Genomic DNA, 22,500 nt, shown 5'->3' on the forward strand with positions numbered 1-22,500 from the left:
GAGAGGATTGCAATGCCCGATCGTTATGGTCATTAATTATAGGGAGCGTAATAAGTCACGAGCACACACACACACACACACACACACACACACACACACACACACACACACACACACACACACACACACACATTCTCTCTTTCTCTCTCTCTGCTATTCTGTTCTGTCATCTGCCCACCTGCCTTCTTATTAATCGATTAAGCTATCTATCAATCGAACAATTTACTTACTTTAAAGTGAAGGGAGCAATGAAGACTGACGAGAAGCTTTCACCTTTATTATCCATCTCACGTCTCCTGCTATCAATTAAGGAATGTTGTTTTATCACAAGTAGCTTCGTTAAGGGCCAAAATCTCTATTGCTGTTTGAGTTTCTATCTATTCATCTTACATTATCTGCCAATTCTCCTTCCCTGTTATTTCTTCTCCCAAGGTTCACATATAGAATTCAACACACTTACTCCAGGCCCTCTATACACTCGACCTTCGCAATACACTACAATCCTCACATTCTCTCGCTTCTCTCTCTCTCTCTCTCAAGTATTCCAACACTGTGTCCTCCCATTTTTGAGAAGGGGACAGATAGCTCCCTGTACGTCCTCGGTGTTATGTAAGCTCCTCTCACTCTCTCAAGGTGACCACTGGTTCCGCCCTACTAAATTATGAACAGAAATAAGTAAGCTCGAAGGGAGATTTTTAAATACTGATATCGAAAGAGTATATACGTATATCAATGGAAATGCAAGTTACATGGACAGCAAAACATGAGAAAGGAAAAATCTGAAACGAGTAACAGGAAGACCACTTGAAGTAATGGTCAGGATAATACATACCATACCGGTGTGTGTGTGTGTGTGTGTGTGTGTGTGTGTGTGTGTGTGTGTGTGTGTGTGTGTGTGTGTGTGTGTGTGTGTGTGTTGGCCTTCTCTCCTCCCTCTCCCTCCCTCGGCACAATGAGCAATTGGCGTGGGATAGAAGCAACATCCCTCTCTAGTGACCCCAGTGTGCAGGATGTGCCAATGTTACTGTTATTATCAACAGTGTGCTGCGTTGGGCCGGCCTGCAGATGAGCTGTAACTAGGCGGCTACACAAGAACCGCTACTTTCAAATCAGGCCAACTAAGAAACCAAAAACTTTTGAAACACTGAAGTAACTTGTACACTGAAACCATTTGTTACGTAAACATCCTTGTTACTCTGGTGTCATTCCGTACCGGGTTACGACGAGGTTACACGCACTCTGTCAATGATATGAAGCCTCTAATTCCACCCGAAATCAGAAACGCTTTGTTCTCTCTTGCTTTCTCACCACGACTATTTACAAAGGCCACAGAGGTAACGAGTCAGGTTCTCAAGTGTCTCCCTTATTAACAATGTAAAAAGTTGTTAATATCTTATAGAACCGTAAGAACTACCTTGAAAACCTGTGTAACCTCAATTAGAATCTTTTAAGGTATCAATCTCTCGGCACGACTATTTTCAAAGATCACAAAGGTAACGAGCGTTTACCTTACTAACGCAAAAATCTAGTTGATCTGTCACTAGAACCGTCAAAGCACGACAGGAAGTCCGTGTAACCTCAACTAGAATCTTTTAAAAGTATTAATCTTTCACCAAGACTATTTTCAAAGGCCACTGAGCTAACGAGCCAAGTTCTCAAGAGTCTTTCCTTCTTATTAATGTCACTAGAACCGTCAAAAGACAATAGGAAACCCGTGTAACCTCAACCAGAACCTTTTGAAAGTATACAGTCGAGGTAAGGAAGAAGTGTTTCAGAATATAGTCCTTCCTATTGGTATGTTACTCTGGCTTAGGTTGACTCGTGGCTCTTAGTTTACCTTGGCCCCGAGCTTGTCTTTGTTCAGGAGTGGCAGCGGGGATGTCTAAGCGAGGTGGAGGACGTCGATACAAGACTAAGTAAGCAATATGTGTATATTTACCCGGCGCACCGCTTCAAGGGCACGTCCCGAGGTAATGGAGCAACTGGCGTGGTGCTCCTGAGATAAGTAGGTACAGCGAAGTAATGCAAGACGTCGAGACACGAGAGGAGAATCTGTGATGCCCTGCTTTCCTCCATCGGGTTGGATTTGTCGTGTGTTATTTATAGTAGTAGTAGTAGTAGTAGTAGTAGTAGTAGTAGTAGTAGTAGTAGTAGTAGTAGTTGTAAAAATTATACTAGAAACAGCAGGTAGTAGTAGTAGTAGTAGTAGTAGTAGTAGTAGTAGTAGTAGTAGTAGTGGTGGTAGTGGTGGTGGTGGTGGTGGTGGTGGTGGTAGTAGTGGCAGCAGCAGCAGCAGCAGCAGCAGCAGCAGTGGTGGCAGCAGCAGCAGCAGTAGTAGTAGTAGTAGTAGTAGTAGCAGTAGCAGCAGCAGTAGCAGCAGCAGCAGTAGTAGCAGTAGTAGTAGCAGCAGCAGTAGCAGCAGCAGTAGCAGCAGCAGCAGCAGCAGCAGCAGCAGCAGCAGCAGCAGTAGCAATGGCAGAAGTACGTAAGAAAAAATGGGAAGCCGCATTAAACTGGTATACCTTCACATTGCAGTCTCTAACTATCATCCCATTCCATAAATGTACTAACTGGCCATCTAATTAAAGGTCCCAATCGACTCTGTACAAACAACGTGATCACTAACTCTACTACAGCTACCTACCACTTTTATCAGCGGCAGTAGTAGGATTGTATATTCGGAATGCTACTAATACTACGACGTACTACCATATATACTAGAATTCTCCAGGACGCTTCATCTATTTCGCTTTTTCACAACAATAAAACTGACGGTGAAAGCGAAACAGGATGAAACTGACACCGTGTAAAAAGGAACAGACGATAGCGTACACTGAAAAATAAAGATAAAAACAACACTAACAAATAGTAATCAATCTTTTTGAAATGTTACCAACGTAAAGCCATAATCCTTGAAAACCTTGATATAAGAGAAACACTGCAAATCCCCCGGCAAAAGATAAAGGGGAAAGTGTACGTTATGCTTTATCAAATCCGGGAAAACAACAACGAGGAACTGTACACGTGATTCCCTGGGGTTAGTCTCGCTGGATTGCCTGATTGGTTAATTGGGTAGAGCAGACACGGCGAGGCAGCGTGAAAGCCGTACGCCGCAAAACACACCAATAGGAAAAGCGGCACGAACGATACGGAAGTGCAAGTTAGAAAAGTGAAAAAGTAAAGCATAAAAAGAGGAAAGTTACGTGAGAAATTACAGATAACGAAAAAAAATAAATAAATAAAAGTATCTGGGAATAATAATGAACTGAAAAGAAATCAAGTTTTTTTTGTGTGTGGTGTGTCTTAGCTACAGTTGGAAATGTGTCTAGTTTTTCCTTCGTGTTTTTAAGGGTGGTGTTCCCTTTCCCTTTTCTGGCAAGCTGGTGCGGCGGAGTGAACAGAATGAAGAGCCAGACAGATAGGGAAAGACATGGCGGGTTGTGGTGCTTTGTGCAACCAGACGCTTCTCTCTCTCTCTCTCTCTCTCTCTCTCTCTCTCTCTCTCTCTCTCTCTCTCGCGTCATCCCAGACAACGATTGGTGGACGGAGGAAGACATCATTGCTCCCACTTACACCAATCAACTTGCCCGCCCTTCTCCATCTACTGCCACCTCTCTCTCTCTCTCTCTCTCTCTCTCGAGAGAGAGAGAGAGAGAGAGAGAGAGAGAGAGAGAGAGAGAGAGAGAGAGAGAGAGAGAGAGAGAGAGAGAGAGTGCAAAAAAAAGAAAACGGAGGCTGCTGCTGCCGCGTCTTGAATTATGCATCAAAGGCCACGTTAATTAACTAGGAAACTAAGTAATCAAAGCAGGTGAACATTATTAACCGGAACCAAGGGGTGTGTCTGGAGGAGGAGGAGGTGGAGGAGGAGGAGGAGGAGGAGGAGGAGGAGGAGGAGGAGGAGGAGGAGGAGGAGGAGGAGGAGGGATGGAAGTAAATAGCAAAAGTGACACATTAGGATAGATTATCACACTGCAATGGAAAAAAATTGAACTAGAGAGAGAGAGAGAGAGAGAGAGAGAGAGAGAGAGAGAGAGAGAGAGAGAGAGAGAGAGAGAGAGAGAGAGAGAGAGAGAGAGAGAGAGAGAGAGAGAGAGAGAGAGAGAGAGAGAGAGAGAGAGAGAGGATGCGAAAAATAACAGAAATCAGAACTGGAATCTACAAAAAGAGGAGAAAAGAGAGAGAGAGAACAAAGGATCGGAAGACGAAGGGAGGGAGGAACAAAGAAAATAAACTAATACAAAACAAAAACACAAAAAGACGGAGAGAAAAAAGGAACATAAACAAACAGAAGTGACAAAAAAAGCGTAAAAAATCACAAGATCAGGACATAAAAGGCAAAACAAGAAGGAAGAAAGGGAAAAAAATATCTGAAAGGGAAAAAAAACCCGGCAGTACTTTTTCAACGGTAATGTGACAGCTACTCCGGGAGACCAAAAGGGAGAGAACGCAGGGAGGAAGACAGGAAGACAGGAAGGAAGGCAGGAGGGGAAAGATATAGACAGAGGTTTTGGTAGAGCTGGGGTTGGTAAATGGAGGGAGTGGTAGGGAGGGAGGGTAACCAAACACCGTCCTTCCCTACGCCCTTCCATCTCCTGTTTCTCTTTCTCTCCCTTTTCCTTCCCTCCCCGACATTCCCTAACCGATCAAGTCTTCTCCTTTAAAAGAGGAGACGAGGGAGAAAAAAAGTGCGTTCGCGATGCCTCCTGTCTGTCTAGAGGAGGAGGAGGAGGAGGAGGAGGAGGAGGCGATGATTTTATTGTGAAATATAGATGAATAGGTGTAAGATTCTTGTTAATGAGATGAATAAGAACAGTCAAGCATCATACCAGTCATTAATGTGTGTGTGTGTGTGTGTGTGTGTGTGTGTGTGTGTGTGTGTGTGTGTGTGTGTGTGTGTGTGTGTGTGTGTGTGTGTGTGTGTGTGTGTGTGTGTGTGTGTGTGTGTGTGTGTGTGTGTGCGCGTGTGTGCGTGTGTGTATGTGTGTGAACATGACACTTAGATACGTGGAAAATGAGGAAGATAGGAAACTTTGATGATAAACACGAGACTAAAATAATTTGGATTAATATCTGAAAAAAATAAATATAATACAAAAAAAGAAAAAACTATACTGTACACATAAGAACTGAACAAGAAGAAGAAAAAGACGTAGGACAGAACATGAGGAGAGGCATGAGGGATGAACATAAGTGATGAACATGACTGATTTGTTGGCGGAAGCTGAGGCCATTCCAGCAAGCCGGCGTGAAGCGTGACTGGCTACGGGAGAGACGGTGCCATAAAACACAAGAATTCATGGGCTCAGTGTGTCAATAAATGCTGGTCACTGATACCGCAGCCTTTACTTCCCATCACGGCGCTGTAAGGTGTGGTGCTCTCGCTATACATAGTTTCAATCGCTTCGCTTTTGTTACTATTTCATTTGGTCCAGAGTAGGAATGTTGAGCACCATGACGCATTTCCATATTCATTCTGCTTACTATCTGGTGATTTTATATAGCTTCAGAAACTTATGCGGGGATTAAAATAGTGAAGACTGTGGCCATTAACCTTCTGACCTCCATAGACCCTTCCTAATGCCAATAAAATGGTCTAATCATACATAAATCTGAATGTATCCAATTATTGAAGGGGTTAATGATATATTGTAGGGAAAGTTTTGTTAGGATTCTCTAGCTGCACATATTATTGCAAGCGTTGCACTATTGTTTTTGTTGTCTGTGGTAGAAATACTGATTTTCTATGGATATTTACTCGTTCTATTGGGGAAAAAACTCTACGGTGGTATAAGAAATGCATTGGTGAAATATTTTGACAGCTTGGAAAAGTGAAACATACACACACAGATAAAGTTTTGTTTTCATTAGTCAGGCTCATACCAGGTTAAAGGTACTTTTTCCGGGAGGGGGAGGGCGAAGTGTGTAGTGTGTGGTGTGCAGAGAAAGACAGAGGCAAGGAAAGGTCAGTGTTGTGATGTGGCCGCAATGATGTTATTGTGTGATGATGCGAGTTCTGCAGGCGCTGTTGTTGTTGTTGTTATTGTTGTTGTTGTTGGTGGTGGTGGTGGTGGTGGTGGTGGTGGTGGTGTCACCACCACGATCATCGCAATCTTTTACATTATTATTATCATTATTATTATTATTATTATTATTATCATCATTTTTGTTATTGTCAGTTTGGGAATTGTACTAAAAGCGGCAATAGAATAAATGCAAGAGAAGAGGAGGTGGAGGAAGAGGAGGACGAGGAGGAGGAGAAGGAGGAAGTAAGACGACAAAATAAAGTGAAGAACATATACCAAAAGGTCACAAGTCACTGGTAAACAGCTTAGGGAAGAAAAAAATAAAAGGAAAAAGAAAAATAAGACACGAGAACAAACGAAAACCTGAGAACAGAGAGATATTTGCTAAAAATTCAGCATTTGTATGTATGTATGTATGTATGTATGTATATAGCAAACCGTTGAATAACAAAGCGGAGGCAGACGAGGAAGACAGATAGACGGACAGACAGACAGGTAGCCATTCCTCGCGTCACTACCTTACTGATGTGTCTCATTTTACGAGTTGCATTCATAACGCGGCGCCGATGGGAGGGGTGGTCGTTCTGGGTGGCAACGATCAGCCGTAAAGGAGTCGCCGGCGTGATGTCCTGCTTTAATCTCCCCGCCAGCCTGCCGTCCTCCCGCCAGCCAGGCCCAGGGACGGATGGAGTGCATGGGAGGGAGAGGAACTATAGACGAGGAAATGAAGGTGCTAGATTTCTGTGTATGTAAGAGGCGCACTGGATACAGACATTAAAAAGGGAAAGAAAAAGATGAGGTGCCAGTCCCAAAAGAAAGGTCAAAAGATCCTTCGAAATTAGAGGATAAGTGTCTTGAAACCGATAGATATTTGGAAGTGTGGGAAAATTTGAGAAAACATTCACTTTAAACATGAAATGCCCCAGAGCAGCAGAATAAATGTTCGCTGGGTGACTAACAGGGTTCAAATAGTGATGAAAGAAAATGTGTGCTTAGCGCGGGGAAGTCATATAGTTTATTATGGATCAAAACAAAACTTGAGGTACAATAAAAGCTATAACATTAAGTAAAGATGCAAGAAAAATGTCGTCAGTCACTTATCACTTTCATATAAGTAATAACCGGAAGGCAAAAAAATAGATAAATAAAAAGACGTTCAAGCCTTCCGTTTGTGAGGGAGCGGTACACACGTGTGACCTGCCACAAGTGTCATAACGAGAGGCTGGGACAATCAAGCACCGCGCTCTCTCTCTCTCTCTCTCTCTGTCTGTGTGTGTGTGTGTGTGTGTGTGTGTGTGTGTGTGTGTGTGTGTGTGTGTGTGTGTGTGTGTGTGTGTGTGTGTGTGTGTGTGTGTAAAAGTATGCGGGAGTGAGGCTCAGCAAGTGAACAACAACAAGATGCATCAGTCACGTGTGGGGAAGTCGGCGGCCAGCACCACGCCCAGCAGAGTGGACGGCTGGCTGGCAATACTGGCTCACAAAGGCGTAATCTGCGGCGAGTTGAAGGGGCCATCCTGAACCGGTCAGACAGACGCTGATGGCTCCAGACAGCCTTGAAGGGAAGCAAGAAGTGGCTTCCTGAGAGCGGCGTGGAGTGGAGAGGCACGCAATACTTACCAGGAGGAGCCACTATCGCCATGTATGAGGTGCCGGGCGTCTGTGCAGCAGCTTCTGTCCAGTGGCGCGGAATAGTTGGCCTTAGCGAGACGTTGACTGCTACTGAGGGGAGGTGGAGCGCACACTCGGATATTTTGATTCAAGATACACTGGCGAGGGGACGACATCAAATAGAGGGTCGACTTGAAGCACCAAACATCGAAGTGAAAAATGTACAACACCTGCTGATCCTGACGCACTCCGGCATCTGTAATGTCTGTTCGTACTAGTTAAGCTTTCGATTATCATGTCCTCTCTCCATATTTAATGAAATGGTGAGGTGCGAGAAAGACTCATGGGACATAATGACAAGACAAAACAGTGATTAATTAATATCCCACATTTTGGTCAACATGATCGTGTAGAGCAGGGTTCCTCAAAGTACGAGTCCAGACATAAGACTGGGTAGCAAGCTCTTGTTCAGTGGGTAGCCACATCATAATCAGATATGTGTGTGTGTGTGTGTGTGTGTGTGTGTGTGTGTGTGTGTGTGTGTGTGTGTGTGTGTGTGTGTCGGTTTTCACATCAGACATAGAAAATAGAATAGCATAAACGTATTGGGTTATAAGGGAAGAATAGAAAATCAAGCTGGATCATGATAAAAAAAAAAAAAAAAAACGAATAAAAAGTTTGAAGAACACTAGTACTAGCATATAGCATCACACGTGAGCCGTCTTTAACAAACCAATTAGGATCAGACAACGAATAGTGTGACCTCTCTAGCACATTTTTTCTTTCCTCTTTAAGTAGCTACAGGGAGGACCGTCCTTGGTAACGTGGGATACATTATTCCTACGTGGAAATGTCGCCGATCGGGAACACAGCGCCGCACGCACTACAAGGAAGGAAGGAAGGAAGGAAGGAAGGAGAGAGAGAGAGAGAGAGAGAGAGAGAGAGAGAGAGAGAGAGAGAGAGAGAGAGAGAGAGAGAGCCCGCCGAGGGTAGAATAATGAGGCGTAATAGTGAAGAAAGAGAAAATATCCCAAACATTATCGCCAGTAACTCAATTTTCCATTCTGACCGAGAAATAAAAATCACCAGCTGGCTAAAGGGTAAACTGCCTTAAAAATATACGGTTATTACTGCACCGCTTATAGCTACTGCCACAACCACTATCACCACCACCGCTACTACTGCTAATAACAACAATTCCCAGCTCTCTGTCCCCATCTTGTCTTGCTTTGATGCACCATAAGCAACGGAAACACATATTTTGTATCCCATGGTTTCTAAAAGTACATTATAACAATATATAACTACTACTCTTACTGATACTGAAATTCAAAGTCCTTTTATCAAATCTGCTTTATGTTGAACTCAGGGAAATTGAATGGTGTTGCCTATCTCGTATCGTTTCATTTTCTGAACTATACTTAATTAGCTGTTACTACTACTCTTTTTAACACTGAAATTCCAAGTCCCTTATCAAATCTGTCTTATTTTGAACCCAAGGAAATACAACTATGTACTTCGTATCTTTTGCTTTTTATACTTAACTACTACTACTACTACTATTACTACTACTACTATTAACATTAAAATTCTAAGTCCTTTATCAAATCTGATTTGTTTTGATGAACCCAAGGAAATAGAAACATGTATCTGGCATCTTTTAGTTTTTAGAAGTATACTTAACTACTACTACTACTACTACTACTACTACTACTACTACTACTACAACTACTCTTACTAACACAAATATCCCAAGTCCTTCATCCAATCTCTTTTATTTAGGGAATGAATCCAAACCACTCGTGCTTCTCATCCCTTTACACCAGAGAGAAGCAATACGATACCAGTTACTACCCACTATATACTGCCACACTCACTATCACTAATACTAATATCAATTTCCAGCTTTCCGGCCCATCTGTTTGGCGTGCTTTGATGAGCCGCAGGGAATGGAGCGGTGTACTCGTATTTCCCACCCCTTTGCTTTCCTAGGGGTGACGGGGGAACAGGGAGGATGGGGACGGGGTGACTATAACACTAAAACCTTCCACGCTCGCTGTAGACCTTCAAGTGATGTCCGGCAAAGAATAGTTAGTGCGCGGTGTATGGGAGCACTACACCCCTATGTATTTTTTCTTTCTCTTTGAAGGGTGAGGGGCTAGAGGTGTTAGAAAGGGTTGTTTTACGTGAGAATGAAAAGGTCTAACAATGAGAGGAATACATAGGTTGATGGATATGTAAATAGATATAGAATGAAAAGGAGGTACGCTGGAAGGAAGGGAGGGAGAGAGGGTAGCATGGAAAGAAAGAAAGAAGTAGGAAAGAAAGAAAAGGAAGGAAGACAGGAGAAAAGGAAAAAGAAAGAAAGGAGGAAAGAAACAGTATAAAGGAAGGAAGGAAGGAAGGAAGGAAGGAAGGAAGAAAAGAAGCATAAAGAAAGAATGAAAATGAATGAAGGAAGGAAGGTAGGAAAGAAAAGCTTGATAAACTGTCAATCACACACACAAAAAAAAAAAAAAAAAAAAAATCACTCGAATAGCTGGGTATAGTTTTCAGAGATATCCTGGAAAGTTAACTGATTTTTTTTCCTTTTAGTCCAAACAATTCCTTCGTCTTTTTCGTATTTTTCCGTTTCGTTATATTGTCTTTTGTCTTTATCACTTCTGCATACCTAACCTAACTTAACCTTAACCTAACCTTAACCTAACCCAATCAGCCCAGCCAAACCTAACCTTAACTTAACCCAACCAACTCAACGTTCATTTTATTTAGATGCTGTTATTATTTCTCCAACCTGGAACTCTTTTTTGCTTCATGGACTGCATTACATTCCTTCCATCAGCTTTATAATTCTTCCCCACCTTCAGTTCACTCCCCCTCTTCCCACCCTGCCTGCCTGCCAGTCCGTCTGTCTGTCCGTCCGTCTGTCTCCGTTAGAAAAGTCCTGCCGTAAAACTAAACAAAATATTATAAAAAAGGAGAAAAAAAGTTAATACCTGGATTATAATAATGAGGTCAGCTTCGTGTTCCAAAGAATTAGTGTGTGCGTATCTCATTTTCGCTCCCAAACTTTACGAGAAATAAATAAATAAGAAAAATAAATAAATAATGTAAATATCTCATGTGGTAAATTATAAACTCTATAACGGGGTGTCTTCCTTTCATTGACATGTGTGGTGGTGGTGGTGGTGGTGGTGGTGGTGGTGGTGGTGGTGGTGGTGGTGGTGGTGGTGGTGGTGGTGGTGGTGGTGATGATGATGATGATGATGATGATGATGATGATGATGATGGTGGTGGTGGTGGTAATGCAGTAGTAGAAAAGCAAAGGGACAAAAAATCACGTTGACTATTTATCGAGATATTCAGTCGTCATATTTCTAGAAAATAAGCGAACCTGACATACAAATTAATAAATAAGAACATAAACAAAGCAAACACCTCTCATAATCCGTTTGGTGTCCGCAGCAGAGTGGCCGTAAACTACAACAGCGGCGGTGGTGATGGTGGTAGTGGAGGCGAACAAAGGTGTACTCAGGAAAGCAGTAATAATGGGTAAAAGGAAAGTCCATGCCAGTGAGTGAGTGGCTGAGTCCGTGCAACATTTAGTGCAGGTGAAGGGAGCCAGCACGTGGGAAGGTCGGCGGCTGGGGCGGTCCTGGCGGTGCTCTCTGCGTCGGCTTCTTCAGAGCAGACACAGTTAAAACTTCCTGACCGTATCCAGGATTGTGAACCGCTGGAAATACGTTGTAGGATTGAGGGAAAAAGGTGAGCATGACCACGGAAGCTGAAGAAAAGTGTTACAAGTTTTTAGAATTGCTAAGATTTTTCCGGGATTAAATGCATGGGGAAAACGGATCATGTGCTTAAACGACGCCCGAGAAAGTTTGAAATCGCTTGAAATACCGAGGTTTGGGAAGAGGGAGGCATACGTTGGAGGATCAAAGGGAGAAAGATACTTTAAAAAATTAAACTTTTATGAAATGGTGTGGTACGCCCGCGACTGCCAGCGCCGGGAGGCCGAGCCCGTGCACCGCCAAGGGAACAAAGCCCCTTCAAAACGATGAACACACACACACACACACACACACACACACACACACACACACACACACACACACACACACACACACATGCACCATTGGAAAAACAGACCACACGTGTAACAATGCGAGTCATCGAACACCACACGTCTGAAACTGAGAAAAATCAAATACAAAAAATAAATATATAAACTAAACCCATGTCAGTGCCTAGAATCACACACAACATTTCCTCTTTTTCCCGTCCTCACAGCGCAGCCCAACACACACAGCAGTGCCAGTGACGGAGCACCACGCGGGTGAAAATAGGGAAACGAAATGGTAAAAAGATAAACAGACACCATCATGCACCCACTGTCAGTCCCCAGGATTACAAATAACAGTTGCCCGTCTCATGTCTCCACAACGCAACACAATGTAGACAACGACGCCGGCCATCGAGCAACACACACAAACGAAACTGAACGCAAATGGGAGAAAAAAAAAAAAAAAAAAAAAACTACACAAATCCACTACTACAATATCCGTCACAAACAACAACATAGAGGCCAAGAGATGCACTATTCCTTATAACCCGTATTCAGAAACGCTTTGTTCTCTCACCATGACTATTTCCAAACGCCACAGAGATGATCAGCCGAGCGTTCCTCATATCAATAACGTACAAAAACCAGTTAATCTGTCACTCGAATCATAGAAACACCTTTAAAAATCAGTGTAATTTCAACTAGAGCCTTCTGAAAGTAATGGAAATGCGTTTCAGAGTACCGTCCTGTATCCTTTCCTGTTGCCGGCAAACCCTGAAGCGATGCGGTGAGGATAGCTGACAGGTGGGTGATGGTGTGGGGTGACACAGCACTTTGGCGAGGAGCACACTAGTGGAACATTAACACCCTCGGTGGTCCCGTCACAGACACAGTGAGACGGAGAGGTGAAGGCGGGAAGGAAGACGCCAACAGTCATACAGAAGACTCCGAAACACCTGCGCCGCAACTCCGCAATTTTCAAAAGGCTCTATTGAAAATGACATGTTTTTAAATGTCTTTTTATAGTTGTAGTGGCAAATTAATATTTCCACATTAACTACAAAAGAAGCACTCTTGAGAACTCAGCTAATCATCTGTGGTCTTTATGAAAATGGTCGCGGTGAGAGAGCAAAGCCGTGTCAGAATGTGAGGCAGAAGGAGGAGAGTAGAAACAGGAAAAGAGGAAGCATGCTATCACAAAGAGAAAAGTAAGACGAAGGAAGGAAAGACGCCACCCGCAGTCACCCACCGCTTCATAAAAGTGAATGAGCTTAAAATAAAGTGTAGAATAAAATAAAAGAGTAGAGAAAGCGTAAGACAGTACAGTAAAAGAAAAGAGAGAGAAAAAAAAAGGAAAGGAGGCAAAGTCGACGGAAGACACAAGAATGCAAAGCAAGTCATCGAGACGAAGAAAAAGAAGACAGGGACACAGAGCAGGGAAGACAGTGACGGCGTAAAGAGGAGGAAGAAAGTCTGTTAAACTCCCTTGGCTCAAAACCCGGAAGAGGGAAAGACGAGAAGAGAAGGACAGACGGTTGAGGAAACAGTTGGGTGAAGAGAAACGAATAGCGTGCATGGGTGGCTGGAGAGAGACAGATAAGGAGATGACACTCAAGATGAAAGCCTCAAAAAAGGAGGAAAGGAAGGAGCGAGGCAACGGGAAATGAGAAAAGAACACTGTGGGGAAAGAAAAAGAGTGAAAGACGACGAAAGGTAGGAAGGAATGAAAGATAGAGAGGAAAATGACAGTTGAGGAAAACATGTAGAAAGGAAGGACAGGAGGAAGTAGGGGAAGCGAGTGCAGAATGAACACTAGAGGACGAAATAATATAGGAACGAGCGAAGGAAAGAAAGGGTGGAATGAAGAAATGAAAAAGCAGAAAAAGAGAAAGTAAAGAAAGAACGTATGTGAATAAAAGCAAGGTAGAATAAAGGGAAGACGGAAGGAGAGGAAGAATAAAAGGAAACGATGAAAGAAAAAGCCCAAGGAGAGAAGTTGAGGAGGAAACAAAATAAAACAAGAAAATAAAGGAAACAACGAAAGCAAAAATGAAAATAACCATGAAAAGAGAAAGAAAAATACAACAAAGGATAGAACGAATGGTAGGAAGGAAATAAAGGAGCCCGTAAAAGGAGTAAGGGAGGGAATATATGTATGTATGTATGTATGTATGAATGAGTGAATGAATGAATGAAAGAATGAATAAAAACGTGACTCCGAACACAAGTCACAAAATAAGAAACAGCTGATGAATAACAATGAAAAATGATGCTGAGAGAGAGAGAGAGAGAGAGAGAGAGAGAGAGAGAGAGAGAGAGAGAGAGAGAGAGAGAGAGAGAGAGAGAGAGAGAGAGAGAGAGAGAGAGAGAGACGACCGAGAGACGCAAGTTATGTCAACAAGAATGACCTGTGAATTTGCAAGGAGAGAGAGAGAGAGAGAGAGAGAGAGAGAGAGAGAGAGAGAGAGAGAGAGAGAGAGAGAGAGAGAGAGAGAGAGAGAGAGAGAGAGTCAGTCAGAGGAATCAGGAAGAAGAGGACAGTTAGAGAGAGAGAGAGAGAGAGAGAGAGAGAGAGAGAGAGAGAGAGAGAGAGAGAGAGAGAGAGAGAGAGAGAGAGAGAGAGAGAGAGAGAGAGAGAGAGAGAGAGAGAGAGAGAGAGAGAGAGAGAGAGAGAGAATTTTAAGTCTAATACAATAACAAGCACCACTCCCATGAAGACAACCCTACTACTACTACTACTACTACTACTACTACTACTACTACTACTACTACTACCACCACCACCACCACCACCACCACCACCACCACCACCATCATTCCTTCCTCTACCATTGCTTCACGTTCTTATATGAATCAATCAGCTAAAATACTACTCTTATTACTACTACCACCATCACACAGAGAGAAGGAAGAGGGAGAAGGAAGGAGAGAGCGAGAGAGAAGAGCTTGCGTTACGAGAGAGGAAGATGGAGGGAGGGGATATAGAGAGGATGTGTGCCATGGAGGGGTGGAGGATGGAGGGAAGGAGAGAAAGAGAGAGAGAGGGGAGGGAATGGAGGGTCCAGAAGCGTGGTGATGCAGCTTTAACCTCTGACTCTCTCTCTCTCTCTCTCTCTCTCTCTCTCTCTCTCTCTCTCACAGGGCGTACGCTACACTCTTCCTTCTGACCACTACCACTACTTCCTCTTAGAGTACTACCACCATCACAACCTCCACTTATACCCACCCACACACACTCTCTCTCTCTCTCTCTCTCTCTCTCTCTCTCTCTCTCTCTCTCGTCTTCCTTCCTCACACTCTCGACACACTTCGCTCCATTCAGCCTCCCTTTACACGCATCTCATGAATTTGTTCCTGTTCCGGTGCCGTCACAGGAGAAAGAGGAAGAAGAATAAGGAAAGGAAAGAAATAATAAAAATACCTCACACATTAACATTCTCTCTGTCTCCTTCTCCCTGCAGCACATCATCACGTTAAAATAGTTGGAATTAACGGCACATTCTCCCTTTCCACTGTCATAAACTAGTCTGGCGAAAGATACGGATTTTTCTTGCAAACGGAAGTGAAAAAAAAAAAGTAATAATAATAATAATGAACTCATAATACACAATGAGCAAACGACGCTTATTATATGCTGCAATGAAGGGAGTCATTCGCTCGTGGGGGAAAAAAAGAGGCAGGTAACGTGGGTATTACGACACTAATGGCGAAACTGTGGGAAAATTTTGGAACCCGTGAAACAGAAGTTGGCGTGGGAAAAAAAAAATGTAACTGTGTGAAAAAAAATATTAAAAAAGCTAATTGAGAACATGGAAAATTACTTTTGAGAGAGAGAGAGAGAGAGAGAGAGAGAGAGAGAGAGAGAGAGAGAGAGAGAGAGAGAGAGAGAGAGAGAGAGAGAGAGAGAGAGAATGGAAGGGATGCTCAGGAGAATTTTTGGAGAAGGCTGGGAAAATGGAAGAGCCGATTGCTTTTATGCGAATATCAGATGGAGAAGAAAAAAAATTGACTTGGCACGATCTGAGGAGGAGGAGGAGGAGGAGGAGGAGGAGGAGGAGGAGGAGGAGGAGGAGGAGGAGGAGGAGGAGGAGGAGGAGGAAAGGGAAAACGAATCCTAAGTCAGCTAAACGTCAGGGAATGAAAGTTGTGCTAACGCTGAAACCCGACGTATTTATCAGTTACTGTTATCAAGCGTCTCTCTCTCTCTCTCTCTCTCTCTCTCTCTCTCTCTCTCTCCACTAAAAATCCTACAACGGGCTCGATATTAGTGTTTCCTTCGCGAGCCGTTCCATCCCTCCCTCTCATCCTCCCTCCCGCCTTTCCTTTACGCATCATTCATCACCTCCAAACACGACCCTAAACGTAACCCGCCGCCTGTGCCTGCGTTCAGCTGCCTCTGTGACCTCTCTGGCACCTCCTGGCATCCGGTAATCCTCTTGGCTGTTCCTCCGTGACCTGTGATATAGTGTTGAGTGATCCAGTACTTCCTTACTTTTGTCATCTGAGAGAATGGGTATAGAAGTCGTAGTGTGTGTGTGTGTGTGTGTGTGTGTGTGTGTGTGTGTGTGTGTGTGTGTGTGTGTGTGTGTGTGTGTGTGTGTGTGTGTTTTTTTCGATTTCATTTTTTCCCTCGTGCTTCGAAACATTTCTGCGTCTTATCTGCCTTAATTTCCACAGGCGGTAGTTGGACTTAGCAGAATCGTGTTTTAAGGTAGTTTTCATGCTTCTAGTAATAATTTAGCAAAGTTCCTTCAGTTAAAAGAAAAAAAAAAGTTAAAATTTGGTAGCGCAGAGGTAACGAATTCAAGACTTCTTGCTGTGATATTAGACAACCTTCTTATTGACTACTTAACCCCTTCAGTACTATGAAGCGTTTCCATATTCATACTACATGGTATTTGGTGATTTTATACAGCTTCAGAAACTTATTGGGGGATTACAATAGTGAAGACTCAAGCCATTAATCTTCTGACCTCCATAGTTCCTTCCTAATGGCAATAAAATGGTCTAATTGTATACAAATCTCAAGGGAAAAGATGTTCCAGTATTGAAAGGGTTAAAACAAGCTCTATCGGCAGTTTGGAATTCTCAAGGGTGTTCTCATTATAATAACAGCATCATCGACAGGGAAACACACGCACGCACACACACACACACACACGGAAGCCGCCTAATCGTTATTGTATTAATAACTTCATTAACTTCATTACATTTAATTAGCAGCGATAATTCGAGCCACACTGATCTTGTCCTTTCTATTTTTTTTTTCTAACCATTCACCTCCTTCAATTGTTTCAGATCGTTGCCTTTCCTCTTCCATTGTACATTATTCCGTATCTTATATTCCATTACTTTATTCCTATCCCTTCACAGTTTTCTATCTCATATCCTATTCTAGTCTGTCTCCTCTCTTCCCTATTCCCTCATCTCATCCCCTATTCTGTCTCGTCTCCCTTAATTTATTCCTATCCCTTCACAGTTTTCGATCTCATATCCTATTCTAGTCTGTCTCCTCTCTTCCCTATTCCTCCATCTCATCCCCTACTCTGTCTCGTCTCTCTTACTTTATTTCTATCTCCTTCCCTTCCTTTCCTTTCTCCTTTCCTATCCTATATCATATTCTAGTCACTGTTCCCTCCTCTGTTCTCTGTTCCCTATTCCTTCACCTCCATTCCCTTTCCATATCATATTCTTCCCCTCGTTTTTCTTTTCTCTATCTTTATCTCCTTTCCCTTTTTCTTTTCATATCTTAGTCTATTTTTTCTCCATTTTTTTTTTTTTTTTTTTTTCATATCAATCTGTCTCTATTTTCCCTTCTTTACTTCCTTCTTTCCTTTCTACTGTCATTTTTACCCCAATCTCTTTCCTCGTTCCATTATATCCTCTCTCTCTCTCTCTCTCTCTCTCTCTCTCGTCCACACAGCAGCTCACTCCCTCCACTCTCCCCTCCCTATGAAAAGATTTTAAAAGAGGAAAATAAAAAGGACAACACTAAACAAACATACGAAATACCACTTTTTCTCCACCACTTTTCTTCTCACCTTCCTTTCATTCCCTTTCTCCAGGCAGGTATTTTTTTTTCTTATTTTTTTTTCTTTTCTCTCTCTTTTTATCTCCCTTCTTTTTCGCTTCCTTGGCTTCATTCCTTCCTTTCTTTCTCCTCATCTCTCTCTCTCTCTCTCTCTCTCTCTCTCTCTCTCTCTCTCTCTCTCTCTCTCTCTCTCTCTCTCTCTCTCACCTGTTCTTCATCCACACAAACCCCTCGCTGGAGTGTCAACAATAATATACAAGGTACAGCTGTAATGGAAAAAAAAAAAAAAACTACTATTTGACTGTGCTTTCCGAGAACTTGCTGCCAACCCACCTTCTCCCTTCCCACTCACACTCACACACACACACACACACACACACACACACACACACACACACACACACACACACACAAAGCGAAGTCCTGACAACGTGGGAGTAAACATTGAAGGGCATCGTTGAGTCTTATCTAAAAATTTCATCTTTGGAAGCTTGAAGAAACACGTTACTACTTCAAAGGAACACAAAGGAAGAGAGAGAGAGAGAGAGAGAGAGAGAGAGAGAGAGAGAGAGAGAGAGAGAGAGAGAGAGAGAGAGAGAGAGAGAGAGAGAGAGAGAGAGAGAGAGAGAGAGATTAAAAGATGTTCCAGAGCCACTGTTTCGATTCTCTCTCTCTCTCTCTCTCTCTCTCTCTCTCTCTCTCTCTCTCTCTCTCAACGAACACCGTAAGGACAGGTGTTCCCGTGGGAAAGCCATGCCAAGGGAGACAGGTGAGGCCGTGGCGTGATGTGGGGCTTCTACATCTGGCGGGTCCTCATCTGTCGCCCCATCCGCCACGCCCACACCTGCGACGTAATTAACTCCACTAACAAATATTCCCTTGCGACAATATCACCTAAAATATTCACCCCTTAATAAATTCTTCCCCCGGTCACTCTACTCAAGTTACAGTGCTAAGTTTGAACCACTTCAGTACCATGACGTGTTTCCATATTCACTCCGCTTACTATTTGGTGATTTTACACAGCTTGAAATACTTATGTGGGGGATTAAAATAGTGAAGACTGTGGCCATTAATCTTCTGACCTCCACTCCTAATGTCAATAAAATGGTCTCGTAGTAAATAAATCGAAAGGTAAAAATAAGACTCAGTATCAAAGGGGTTAAAAGAGACATATTTATGGGATCGAAATAGCTGGACATGGTTAATTTCTAGACTACCACATGTAGGCTTAATGGTTTCTTACACCTTGACTGATTTTCTTATGTTCGGCAGTTCCCATTTAGGACGATTCTCGTAAAAAAAGAAAAAAACTAAATAACACTGATTCCACTTATGATAAAGCTTCCACTACCAAACGTGTCTTAACTTCACCTCATCTCAACTTACCTTCACGTCACCTCATCTCACCTTACCTTCACGTCATCTTACTTTAACCCTACATGGCCTATCCTCATTCATTCCAAACTCACAAGGAGAGGGAATGGTAAAGGGGAGAAATTTTGAGGGGAATGTTCGTGAGAGGAATTAATTTACCTTTGTGGGGTGAGACTTAACGCTTTCACTGAGTCAGCAATTCACAGCACCAAGACAAGGATCTACTGAAAGGAAAGGGATTAAAAGAATAGGTTTTTGTAATTTCTATCCGATATAACGTTAGGAGATGCTTTTATAGTGATTGAGGAACGATATACCAAATAGGCGTGAAAGGGTTAAACTTAAGGTGTATACGCCCTCCTCTTCCGCCGCTACCACCTTTGACTGGCCGGGACAAGGGAGACGGTGGCGGGCGGGGGGAGAGAGAGAGGAGTCGAGCAGGGGCGGGGAGGGAGTGTAGGGACGAGGGTTATGTAACGTGATCCCATAATATCCTCTCCTAACTGATGCCCGCAGCAGGACTTCCGCCAGTCTTCCCTTCACACCCTGTACCGAATATGAGCAGTTTCCTCGGCGCCACACACACACACACACACACACACACACACACACACACACACACACACACACACACACACACACACACGTAAGATTACATATAGAAATCCTTTTGACCACAACTCGACTAATTTCTAGCTGAGGTAACACGTGTTTTCAAGGATTAAGTTCGTCGTGACACATTAACAAGATCCCAACAATTTGAACATTAGAAACAGTATTGAGAACCAAACTGACCATCACTGTGGCCTTTGAAAATAGTCGTGGTGAGAAAGAGCAAAGCATTTCTGAACACGGGGCTTAGAACTATGAAGCTAAGGAGGTATCAAGCTGTGCGCAAGTTCTTTTTTTCCCACATAGTAAAGCAGAAGGAAATATGTGAAGTAACAACACAGAGGATTTTAATGACGATTTTATCTTTACATTAGGGCTAAAAAAAAAAAAATAAATAAAAAAATAAAAATAAAATAAATAAATATAGGAGTATGACAATGCAGAGAGAGAGAGAGAGAGAGAGAGAGAGAGAGAGAGAGAGAGAGAGAGAGAGAGAGAGAGAGAGAGAGAGAGAGAGAGAGAGAGAGAGAGAGAGAGAGAGAGAGAGAGAGAGAGAGAGAGAGATTTAATCATGATGCTCAAAGCGGTAAGGGGACTGGAACGCGAGTGGATGGGGACGCTGATGAGATGATGAAGGAACAAGAGAGCATCATTAACGATTAATAAAATGCATGATATCCACTATGTGACATGAAAAAAAAAATAAATAAGGAATTCCCAAACAGGAGGAGGAGAAGGAGGAGGAGGACGAGGAGGAGGAGGAGGAGGAGGAGGAGGAGGAGGAGGAGGAGGAGGAGGAGGAGGAGGAGGAGGAGGAGGAGGAGGAAAGATCTATAGGAAACGAATACTTGATATGAAAAGATTGGTGAAGGTTGAGTCGGAATAAGTATCTGCATCAATGATTTCTCCCTCTCTTTCTCCTCCTCGGTCCCTACCTCTTATTCTCCGTTCACGCACACCTTAATTGTCAACCTTTTTACCTGTGTGTACTACCTTGACTACCTTCCCCTCTACCCAGTAACCCTTGAGAGGCTCCTGTGCCCTGACCAACGGACCCTTCAAAGAGGAAGCGGAATACGCCTGGAATGAAAAGTACCTCATACAAAAGCCACTCTCTTGAACAATGGATGATTTTTCTTTCAACTCTCCGTCTTCAAGAAAAGGCATGTTCCTTATTATTTTTTTTCTCCTGAAGGGATTTTATACGATATGAAGCTGTGAACGTTTCCATCATAACAAAAATATCGCTGGTTAGACTCAAAACTATGCATCCTCATCTGCTAGTTTCATTCAGGATTTTATTCATGTTACTTTCTCAATTACTAACACTAGAGTCAGCTAAAGAACAGTTACATCACTACACTTGCTACCATTGAACCTCTATCCTTATACCAGGAAGAAACACCGCAAACTTCCGGACGAAAACACTTTAAAAACTCAATTACCAACACCGAGGTCTGCTGAAGATGGCTGTAACACCACATTTACTTCCACTGACTTTATTCTTTCACCTCAACCCGAAAGGCAATACCGCCAACCTCCCAACGAAGTCAATGGCATTCCTTCCCCGAGCCGCGGCAGTGTTCCCAGCGGCCGGCCAAGTGTCCTCCAGCGCCCTCAGTCGTGATTGATGTGGCGGACTCTGCAGGATGACACCGCCGCCCCGCACCGTGCCCTCACATCATTAACAGTCTGCTTCCCTTCCACGTGTCTTTTTATTTTCTCCCACTATTGAGCCATTACCATGAATCATTACTATATTGCTGCCATAAATCTAGCGGCGTCTCGTGGCAGGAATTGATAATGAGATGAGATGATGATGATGCTGGAAATGATGGTGATAGTGGTGACGGTGATGCTAGAATAACACTGCAATCGCGTTCCTTGTACATCGTGGAAAGATAACTAGAAAGGTTTAGAAAGGGGATTAAGAACATTTCGTCTATAACTTCTAATTCAACAATGAACTCCTTTAAGTATATTTCGTTTGCTTATACACACTGGTTGATTATTACCATCATTATTACTTTATTATTACCATCATCACCACAATCATACTACCACAACATGGTCCCAAATCTTAATCACCATGGCTATTTTGGGCAGCATCTGCGAGGAGACTTTGAGGGAAACAGTTTTACGTGGTTCATAACTAACTTGTGACTAAAGTTACCCTCAGAGAAACTAAACAAAAATCAAATTACCACCACGAATGATACTTTTATACCAGATCAAAATGGAAACATAACAAAATTCAATCAAAACTTAGCACTGTCCACAGCTCGCAAAAATAACCCACCCTTGCAGCACCGAACACAAACAAGATTTACACGCACATAGAACACCTGCGCCCGGTCTTTTCAGCTCGGTAACGCACGGCTGTAGCAATGTTTCCCTTTACAGACGTGGCGGCGGCGTGCATAACTCATCCTTGCCTGCAACACCTCCATTTTGTCCCCTCAGAAAAGATGACACGTTGTCCTTTCAGCTTGACAACGAACGCCCAACACATCATGTACTTTCGGCAGTTTTCACGCTTTTATTGGTAGCGTGAAAGGCGGCTTTTTAGTGTTCTTTTGTCAGGGTTAAACTCGCGAGAAAAATATATACCTTTCTCTCTGTCTCTACATTCAGAGCTGGACTGTTGACTTCCGTGCCGTGTAAATGCTGAAGGTAGGAAGTCAATAGCAGCCTCGATAGCAGATTAGAAGGTAAAGAGAGGGACCTGTGAGGCTCGTCTTCACGTTAAATGCTTATAAAGGAAACTATTATTGAGTTCGTTT

General features: G+C 43.0%; 1 protein-coding gene across 3 annotated transcripts in view; it reads right to left on the reverse strand.

Moving 5' to 3' along the window:
- LOC123503364 (neurogenic protein big brain-like) overlaps window positions 1-22,500 on the reverse strand; it is a 131,356-nt gene that overhangs the window by 49,823 nt on the left and 59,033 nt on the right. The window lies entirely within an intron of this gene.

This window comes from Portunus trituberculatus, chromosome 14 (genome assembly GCF_017591435.1).
Source record: "Portunus trituberculatus isolate SZX2019 chromosome 14, ASM1759143v1, whole genome shotgun sequence".
Lineage (NCBI taxonomy): Eukaryota > Metazoa > Arthropoda > Malacostraca > Decapoda > Portunidae > Portunus > Portunus trituberculatus.